Source organism: Podarcis pityusensis (assembly GCF_964106645.2).
Source record: "Podarcis pityusensis genome assembly, chromosome: 2".
NCBI classification, from domain to species: domain Eukaryota; kingdom Metazoa; phylum Chordata; class Lepidosauria; order Squamata; family Lacertidae; genus Podarcis; species Podarcis pityusensis.
Window position 1 is genome coordinate 16,356,004 of NC_138029.1, and position 9,481 is coordinate 16,365,484.

The window sequence follows — 9,481 nt, forward strand, 5'->3', positions numbered from 1 at the left end:
AAGAAAGTCAGAAAGTCTGTTTCATCTACGGTTTATTTCTGACTGTACAACTGCACAAAACATGTCCGTTCACTCAGACTTCTCTCCGAGCAACTGCACAAGACTTCCTTCACAAAAACAACAGGAAGGTCTCAAATTACACAAAGAACAAATCCCTGTGAATTCCCTGGAGCTTCCGGTCTCACGGTCAGCTCCACCATGTGATGTAAACATCGAGCTGCTAGTTTGCAGCTGCGTAGTACTCATATCCCAACAGTAGGAGCCCCACATGCATGTTGCTCTGGGGTAACTTTCAACATTCCTGTGCTAAATTAGGCCATGGAGGCTGGTATTTAAAGACAGATTTAGGGCCCCACCAACTTCAGCCAGACCCAACCTGATTAAAGCATACCCACACCTGTCTCAGGTGATTCCATCTGTACAGTACAGTGCTCATCTGTATTAAAAGTAAAGCAAGAGTAAGTAAACATCTATTGCCTGTTCAGTTGAATGGAGGCTTTTTGTGGAGAAGGGTCAGTAGATTGCTATATGGAGCCTCCAGGCTGAGAGGCAGACTACCTCTGAATATGCTGAGTAAGTTGGGGAGACTACCACAGAAAAGAGCTTAATCAATCTTCCCCTCTCTCCAAGCAGCCTTTGCATTTCAACCAAAGCCTCCAGATGTGCTGCTGAGGCATCCTCAAAGGAAACCTGCAGGCCATGTCTTCTGCCTTCGAAGAACATGAACTGAAAATCATGTCCCCTATTTTCTCTCTCACACACACTCAGATGCAAGCTGGCTAGGGAGGGAATCAGGGGTGAGACCTGAGAGAGCAAGCAGACCCATTAAGAACACATGGTTCTGATGGACTTTGGTAGGGTGGGTGATCAGAGCCCTCCCCTACCTTAATTTTTGTGTCTGAAGACTTGCTTGATATTTGAGAGAGAGAAAATGTCAAATGGACTCTTAAAAGGGAAAAGCAAAGATCTGTCTGGTATAGAGAGTAAAGAATCTGATTGTAATTCATAGACACATATTACTCAGGCATGAGCCAAGGGTGGTGCAACTTCTTTTCTGCTTATTTATTTATTTTGTCACCATCCTGAACATTTCCCAGACACCCTCTGGTTTTCACAGTGCTGATGTTAGCTTGCGGTGATGAGAGAGGATCGTTCTGTACTGAACGAAGAAGCGCACAGGAAGAGAATTGGCCACAGATCCAGGAGCTCCTCACCGCAGTTGGGTTTGCAATCTATCCTCTCTACCCTGTGCTGCTGGCTCTTTGTCCAGGCACCAAAACAAAACCTTCAAAACCTTGCTGTGTCTGTTGTGCCTCTTGGGAAGTCTGTGGCTTCTGCCTCCCCTCTTGTGGGGAGTGCTTGTGGGGAGCCATTGTTGTCCGTCACTGATGGGGACACCGCGATCAATCATGCCGTGGAGCCGTCCCAAACAACAAACTCGACACCGCAGTCTCACTGTGGTCTTGCTTAGAAGCTGCAGTATATACTCTGGGATGTACACCAGAGACAATACCATGCCGGTTTAGACCTTGAGTCTGCATTTCCTTCCAGTAGCTGCCATAGAAGGAATACAAGGGATTTTCATCAGCTTGCACAGCTCAATCTCCTAGTGAGCAGCATCCACGCCAGTCAGTCTAGCAGTGATGTGGATGACCACACCTTCTGGTCATCACCCCTGGCTTCGCATGACCACGGAAGTACTATGGTCATGAGGCACAAAGAAGTATTGTTGCTTGCATTTTTCAGCAGCACCTAAGCCACCAAGGTAACGTCTGAATCAGCCCTCTCTTGTCATGAGGAAGAATTTTTCTTTTCCTTATTGGGTCAATGCAGCATGATCACAAAGTTAAGGTTCAACTCAAGAGGTTGAATCCAACAAAGCAACAGGCAAGGAGAAATATTTCCATTCCTGCAACAGAACTTGCCCTCTCTCTCCTCCTGCATGCAGCCTCCCACCTCCCCCAAAAAAGTGCTCCACAAAGTACTCCAGAGCAGATTGTGTGTCTTTGTGAGTGTGTGTGTGTGAGAGAGAGAGTATAGGCAATGTAGGGTAGTTCTGCTTTGTGAGCAGTTGTGCTTCTGCAACAACTTTGTTGGACATTCAACCAAATGGTTGGCATCAGAGCTGGCTCAATACATTTTGCTGCCTGAAGTGGAACAGCAAATCTCTTCCTCCCCATCCGCCACTATCCCAGGTGTGCCTCATCTTTTCCTCTGGGTGGTGAGGAAGTTTGGGCTCGCTGGGGGCATCTTGGCCAACAACTCCCCATCTCTACCCTGCAAACACAAAAAACCTGGAGCTGGCACAGTCCAAACTAGTAATACCATGTTTGGGACAGCTGCTTTTTGAGACAACTGCCACCTGAATTTGTCTTTTCATATATATTTGTATATATTCCCCATTTCCCTTTCCCAACCAAAAACATGAGATCTGGCAATTTGCCTTCTCTGTTTGTAGCGCCAGTGTTTTCCCTGGCAGCTGTCTCTGTCATTTTCTATCTTTAGTTTTGGATTTCAAGCAGTGGTTGGGATGTTTACCCATCAATAGCCCTAGATTCCTGGAGGGAGGAGCATAAATTATCCAGACAAGACAAGGCAGGCACATCGTAAGCTGCACACTTGCCAGTGTTGAGAAGAGGATCCTACTCCTGGCAGGCACTAAGTAAATAACAGGCTTTGACTTGGAGCTTCATTCCCACCGCTGATCTCAGTAGCTCTCATAATTAACAGACGAACTCACTGACCTCAGTGGCTCCTTGTCAGGCTGAAACATGAGTCATTCCCAGCCTGTGTGCTGTGAAATCTTGTGCACACTTCCCTGGGAGTAGGTCCACAGTGCAACTCAACTTCTCGGGAGATGCATATAGAATCGTATCGAAAATCATTTAAGCAGCAGCTATCAGAAGTTTGGAAGACGTTGGTTTATGGCGATAGCATCTGGAAATAGCACGGAGATGAAAGTACAGATTGTGGAGACCTTGAAGTCCAATCTTCAGTTCCTGGGGCAGTAACACAAGATGGCTCCCCCCTTTGCTTGAATGTATAGGGGGATGTACACAGAAAGATAGAGTTGCCTCTTACATTAATCGGGGAGGCCCACTTGTAACAAATCAGTGCCACCCTGAATTCACTTGGAAGGATGGGGTACAAATTTAGCAAATAACCATAAAATAATAAAATGTATTGGGGCATGCACGAGGATCAGGTAGCTTGGTTCTGTTGAAAGTCATGTTACTTTTATAGTTACTATGTGAGATATTACCGTATTTTTCGCTCTATAGGATGCACTTTTTCCCTTCTAAAAAGTAAGGGGAAATGTGTGTGCGTCTTATGGAGCGAATGCAGGCTGCGTGGCTAAGCCCAAAGCCAGAACAGGGAGACGGAGCACTGCGCAGTGCTCCGTCTCGCTGTTCTAGCTTGGGGTGAGCTGCGCAAAGCCTCCGCAGGGCAGCGGGGTGAAGGCACCCTGCTGCTCTGCGGAGGCTTCAAAGGCTGTCCCCGAAGCCAGAATAGCAAGAGGCTATCCCAGAAGCCAGATCCCTCTTGCTGTTCTGGCTTATGGGGTTCAGAATTTTTTTCTTCTTTTTTCCTCCCACCCAAACTAGGTGCGTCTTATCGTCCGGTGCATCCTATAGAGCGAAAAATACGGTATTTCTTTGTAGAAAAGACTGAGGAAATCTGAATCTCAATTCCTGCTGTGCATGCAGGAATGCACAACAGGGATCTCAATTCCTCAGTTCTTTTACCTGTGAAATGGGAAGGACAAAGTTCATTAGCCCTTTTCACACTTATAACTGCTAATTGTATTAGCAAGCCCCACTTGTTTTGTGACATTTCATCAAAGCATGCTTGTTCTGTTTCTCCACCTTTATATCTTTGCATATGAGGATGGAAGTACAATTATTTCACCTGCTGTTCGCAGCAGTGATGGGGCTAAAGGGGCACAAAAAGGAGGGCTCTGCTGTCTCTGCTGCCACCATGCACTCCTGGCCTCAGGAAAAGGGAGATGGGTAAGCATTGGGCTCTGTGCTGGCACCTGGGCCTTGGCACATTTCCAGCTGGACCACTGACACTGGGGCTAACGGATGCAGTTACTGCATTAGCAGTTAACCCGGCTAATTTGAAAGGCGACATTTTCAAGGCAGAGCTTTTTATTGCTATCTTCCAGTAGATGGTGCCATCTACTGGAAACTGGGTGAAAGCGTAATGACCATTGTATGTGAAGGTAGAATTCACAAGTCAGTAAAAGGGCTCGTGCAGATCCTTTAAAAAAAATAGAATGAAATTAAGCACTCAACCTGATTTGCTTGCACAAAATTTATGTGGAGGTTAGATGATGCCAACTCTATTTAGCATTCATCCTGATTTGCTTCTGAGTTCCACCATCAGTAATTTACCCTATACTTTTTAGTGCATTGCCCTGTCACTCCCCTAACTGCAAATAAGTCCTTTAAAAAAGTGGATTTGTTGCACCAGAGTGCTTTAATTCTGCTTTAATTGGGAAAACTGACATGGTCAGCATGCAACTGAATCGCTCCTGCAAAACACTGACCACAGTCCCTTCCTCTCATAATTGGCCTGTCATGATTGAAAATGTATCGCTTTCTCCCTCCTTCTTTTGGCTTACACCAATGACTTCAGGAGCTTGTCTTCACTCTTATTTCTTTCATGACTGAAGTTTCCCAAGCAAAAGCATTAGCGATCAGAATAAGTGTTGCAAAATCTGAACTGTTACATAAAAACAAAACACCTTGAAGGAGCTCACTGCCTTTGCTTGTGAATTAACCTACATGCAGGGAGCGGCCTTCACGCCTCACAGTGGAGTGATGTTCCTCCAGCCTCATGAGGAGCCTCTTTTGTGGGGCTAGCGAGTCTGGACCTAGGCCATGTGGAAAGGGTCTAGCAGGGTGCGGCCTTCACGCCCCACAGCCAGGCAAATTTATTTCATACCACACCATATGGCAGCCATTTTGTGTTTTGCTATGTTCTCATTGGTAGCCAATTGGTGGACTGACCCATGTAGCACTTTCCCAAAATTGGCCTGGCTCCGTATAAGGCAGCTTCCTCTATTCTTATCATATGAAATACCCCACTTTGTATATTAATAGGAGCACAGGATGTTCTGCATTTATATCCTAAAAGGTGGGGGGGGGGGCGAATATCTTGAGCGATATGTTCAAATGTGTTTTTACGCTTGGGGGGCTGCTGCGTCGCTTATTCCTGAACCTTTTTTTCCTTCCAAATGCCCTGAAGATCCATTGCACACCTTGACTTGCATGAAACCTCCTCTCTCTTATTTGCTCAGTGAACCAGACGGGGAGAAGGAAAGAATGAAGGAAAACAGAAATCCGGCCTGATTACGGAGGTCCCTGTCAAGAGAATGGCCAAGATCTCCTCAGGTGAGGATGAAAGGGGAGGCAGGGAAAAGCAAAGAGCCCCTGAAAACATCCCCCCACTCGGGAAGAACTTGTCGGCCAAACCCCTGCACGGAAGTGTATCTGCATGAAGACGGTCAGCACCTTTCTATTGGATGGGTGTCACTGAGCAGAGTTTTCAATGGAGATGGTGTATCCGGATTAAGTGGGGGAAACAGAACGGGGGAGCATTTGGGTGTGGATGATGTCATGCAGATACAGAACTGGACTTGCGTCTTTGACATAGCAGTTCGAAAGCACGTCAACGTGCAAGTAGATAAATAGGTACCGCTCCGGCGGGAAGGTAAACGGCGTTTCTGTGCACTGTTCTGGTTTTGCCAGAATGGCCACATGACTCGTAAAAACTGTCTGCGGACCAACGTCGGCTCCCTTGGCCAGTAAAGCCAGATGAGTGGCACACCACCACCCCGAGTTGCTCGTGACTGGACTTAAGTGTCAGGGGTCCTTTACCTTTACCTTTTTAAAAGCACTGCACACTACCATGTGATGTGAAAGTGCTTCATCTTATCAATGGTCACAACTCCTGAAATGAATGGATGGCTCCAATTCTCCATTTGCTGCCTTCCTTCAAACATTAACATTTGTGTATGTTCTAAGATGTTTAAAATAGCCAAGAAGATGACAGCTTTTAATTCCTCCGAATTTGATATCTACTTTAGATTTTTAAAGGCTGGCTCCCAAAGTTATTTCAGGTGAAATAGATGGATTTAGGCCCATTGCTTGGCCGAATGTTAATCACACACACACACACACACACACACACACACACTTCAGTGGAAACTGCATGCAGCTGAGCAGCTCACATTCGGAGCATCAACACAGAAAGGAACAGAAAGAAAGCAACACAAATATTTTGACGGAAGTGTCTTAGGAAAGCGATTTTAAATCATGGACACCTAGGTTCTGAAAATGGTATTGCCTGTATTGGTGTGAGGGATGGGGTCCCATGGCACAAATTCCATGTTGTCCCAGTGCAAAGGAAAAGAGCTAAGATCTTCTCCCTTACTATAATGTCCAAACAAGATGGGATGGGGAAGAAGAATGAGAGGTTTGTAGGGAGTCTTCAATAATTTTGCCAAGGAAATTCTTATGGTTCAGGGCCTCACTCTATTAGCCTTTCTTGTACATGGAGATCCTTTATGAAAGGCATTCAGGCCCATCAAACAAATCTGTACTGAGATACACATACTGTATCACCATTTTTACTGCTGGAACTGCTCTGAATCTGACTTCAGGAAGAACGTGTTTTAACTGCGCAGTGTCCTGGAAAAGACACTCTGTATTGGGAAAGAAAGGAACTGAGTTCCCTCCCATTTTACACTTTCCTGATGTTCCAAATGACCAGTACCTTGGAGTTATGATTTGTGTTGTTGTCAGGATTCTAACTGGACTGTAACTGACCTAAGAATTCTGCAGAGCAGTTGCTGCTGTGGCTGGCCGGCTGCTCAGGCGAACGTCAGCTCAGTGGCCAACAGCTCAGTCTACTTGAGGCTCAGGAGCACCTAGCAAATACCTGCTCTGTTCCTGGCACGCTAGACTCTAGCTGAGGAAGGCATTTCACGTAAGTTTATGGATTAAACATTCCTCACTATGCCATCTGGTGTGTTTATGCTCAGTGGAAAAGGATAGCTGCAGTAAAGGTAAAGGGACTCCTGACCATTAGGTCCAGTCGAGACCGACTCTGGGGTTGCGGCGCTCATCTCGCTTTATTGGCTGAGGGAGCCAGCATACAGCTTCCGGGTCATTATTAAGCCGCTTCTGGCAAACCAGAGCAGCACACAGAAACGCCGTTTGTGTTCCCGTTGGAGCGGTACCTATTTATCTGCTTGCACTTTGACGTGCTTTTGAACTGCTAGGTTGGCAGGAGCAGGGACCGAGCTCACCCCGTTACGGGGATTTGAACCGCCAACCTTCTGATCGGCAAGTCCAAGGTTCTGTGGTTTAACCCACAAAACAGCGAAATCATGAGCAGCTTCCCATCCACAACAGGTTGCTGAGGTTCTGGCCATTTTCTCAGGAACTGTTGTGTATTGAGTCAAAGGATTTTATATCTGTATTATTATTGTCTGTATTTGCATTAGGGTAAAGTAACTGCCTTTTGGTTCCAGAGGGTACAGCTACTATTGGTTCATTTAAGCTGCTGTATTTGGATCCTCTGTCTTATTGGTTCCCTCCAAAAGGCAGGACTGTGATTGCCTGATATTGTTCCCTCCAAAATGTATCCTTTCTTGCTAGTTCCCTGTCCCTATAAATGTAGCTTTCCTCTCCCCAGTCTTCAGTCTTGTGCTTTAATAAAGAAGTGTTACTAGAGAACTGTCTCCAGCATGTTATATCAGGAGAGCTGAAATCACAAACCCCACGTCACAACAGGAACAATGCAACAGTAGATTAAATCAGTAGCAGTTTGCTGGAAGAAAGTATGTGTGGATCAGATGTCTCTACCTAACCAGGGGGTGGGAGAGAGCAGGGGAACTCTCTCTTTTGCTGCTTCTTTCTGTGCATGGAAGGAAGAATGCAGGAGGGACGATGTCCTTCAATGACTAGGCATGCTTGTTATTCCCTCTCTCACTGCATCTTGTCTTCTCTTTTGTTTCCAGGATGTCTGCCAAGGTCTCCCCTGGTCCCCTCCTCTCCAAACCCCCCATGCAGGTGAAAGAAGGCTCCCTGGTGGTCAGGTGGCTGAGATTAGTGTCCGGTCTCCAGTTGTGTGCATTCCTGATAGATATTGTGGCCTGGATTTTGTGCATTGCCTCAACAGCCGTTGTCAACTGGCGAGTGTGGCATGTGGAAAACATCAAGGGGATTGGCTCTGGAAACATCTGGATTGGAATCTGGCAGGTCTGTTTTTTGAAAGACCCTTCTAACGACGGAAACTATTATTACCATTGTGAAGAGCTCCATGAACAACATCCAACCCTCCCGAGGGAAATTTTTATTGCTCAGGATTTAATGGCATTAGCTGCCATTATGAATTCAGTGGCCCTGGGATTAATTTCATTTGCCTTGTACAATGTGTTTAAGCCCAGAAAACATAAGGATTTTCTCTTAACCTTTTTTGGGCTTGGAGCTCTGCTGAACTTACCAGCAGGGATACTCGTCCTGATTTCCGTGATATGGAACATGTCTGCCGTCTTACAAAATGGGGAAATTGGCTTCCCTGAAACTTTTGAATTGCCTCAAATTCCCAGCGAGCAGCATATTGGACCTTCTATTTATCTAGGCTATATCGCTGCAGGTTTCCAGCTGCTGAGTGCAGCATTGGTTGGGATGGAGAGATGTTGCATCAGGACCACCGCAAGCAAGAGTCTAACTACTTGTACAAAGTGTGGTTCTCTCCTGGATCTCTCCTCCGCAGTTGAGATGGAGGAAAGCTGTGCAAGTGATCTTGTAATTCCAGAGGACTCCTGCGTAGTAGAGATGGAGTAAAGCCGTATGCCCCAAAGCTCACCTGAAGGACATCAAAGCCAACCTGATGTCCCCAAACATACAATTATATATGTGATTCGCTTCAACTGTAAAGACTAAACTATCAGATCCAGATCCACACAGATCGCTCCATACACGCATGGATCTGCGTGGATCAGGATATGATAGTTTTGGGACTTCAGGTGGGCTTTGATGTCCTTCAAGTGAGGAGGCCTCTTTTTTATGACTAGTAGTTATTTATTTATTTATTTATTTGTTAAAGATTTTGTTGATTTACAAAAGTGTGCAATGTCTCTCTCTCATGTCCCCCCCCCCCATGTAACACTTTTACAAATCATTTTCATTTGTTGAGGGGGGGAAAGATGGGTGGGGGTGGGGTCGGGTGGCGATTCTTCTATTTTACTTACTATATGTAGGGTTTGGTGTCAGCGTTGTTTGTGCAGATTCTTTGCTGTTTGCTTGTAATTAATAAACCAATTAATAAACCAATATTAATTAAAATATTGACTCTGTTCGCATGATCTTGGCCAGTCTTAATGCACACTCTCGTCCCGTTTTTCAGAGCCTCCTCCAGAGGAAACCCACTAAAGCCTAACCAGTGGGTCTACTCCTGTGTAGTA

General features: G+C 45.8%; 1 long non-coding RNA gene across 2 annotated transcripts; it reads left to right on the plus strand.

Moving 5' to 3' along the window:
• Window positions 1-445: 445 nt before the first annotated feature.
• LOC308471163 lies at window positions 446-9,207 on the plus strand. 2 transcript variants are annotated; one of them, XR_013982730.1, is made up of 3 exons: window positions 446-458; window positions 5,306-5,399; window positions 8,033-9,207. It is a non-coding gene; the product is annotated as an uncharacterized lncRNA (long non-coding RNA). The 2 variants fall into 2 exon arrangements; XR_013982731.1 differs by lacking the exon at window positions 446-458 and adding an exon at window positions 873-1,218.
• The last annotated feature ends 274 nt before the right edge of the window (window positions 9,208-9,481 follow it).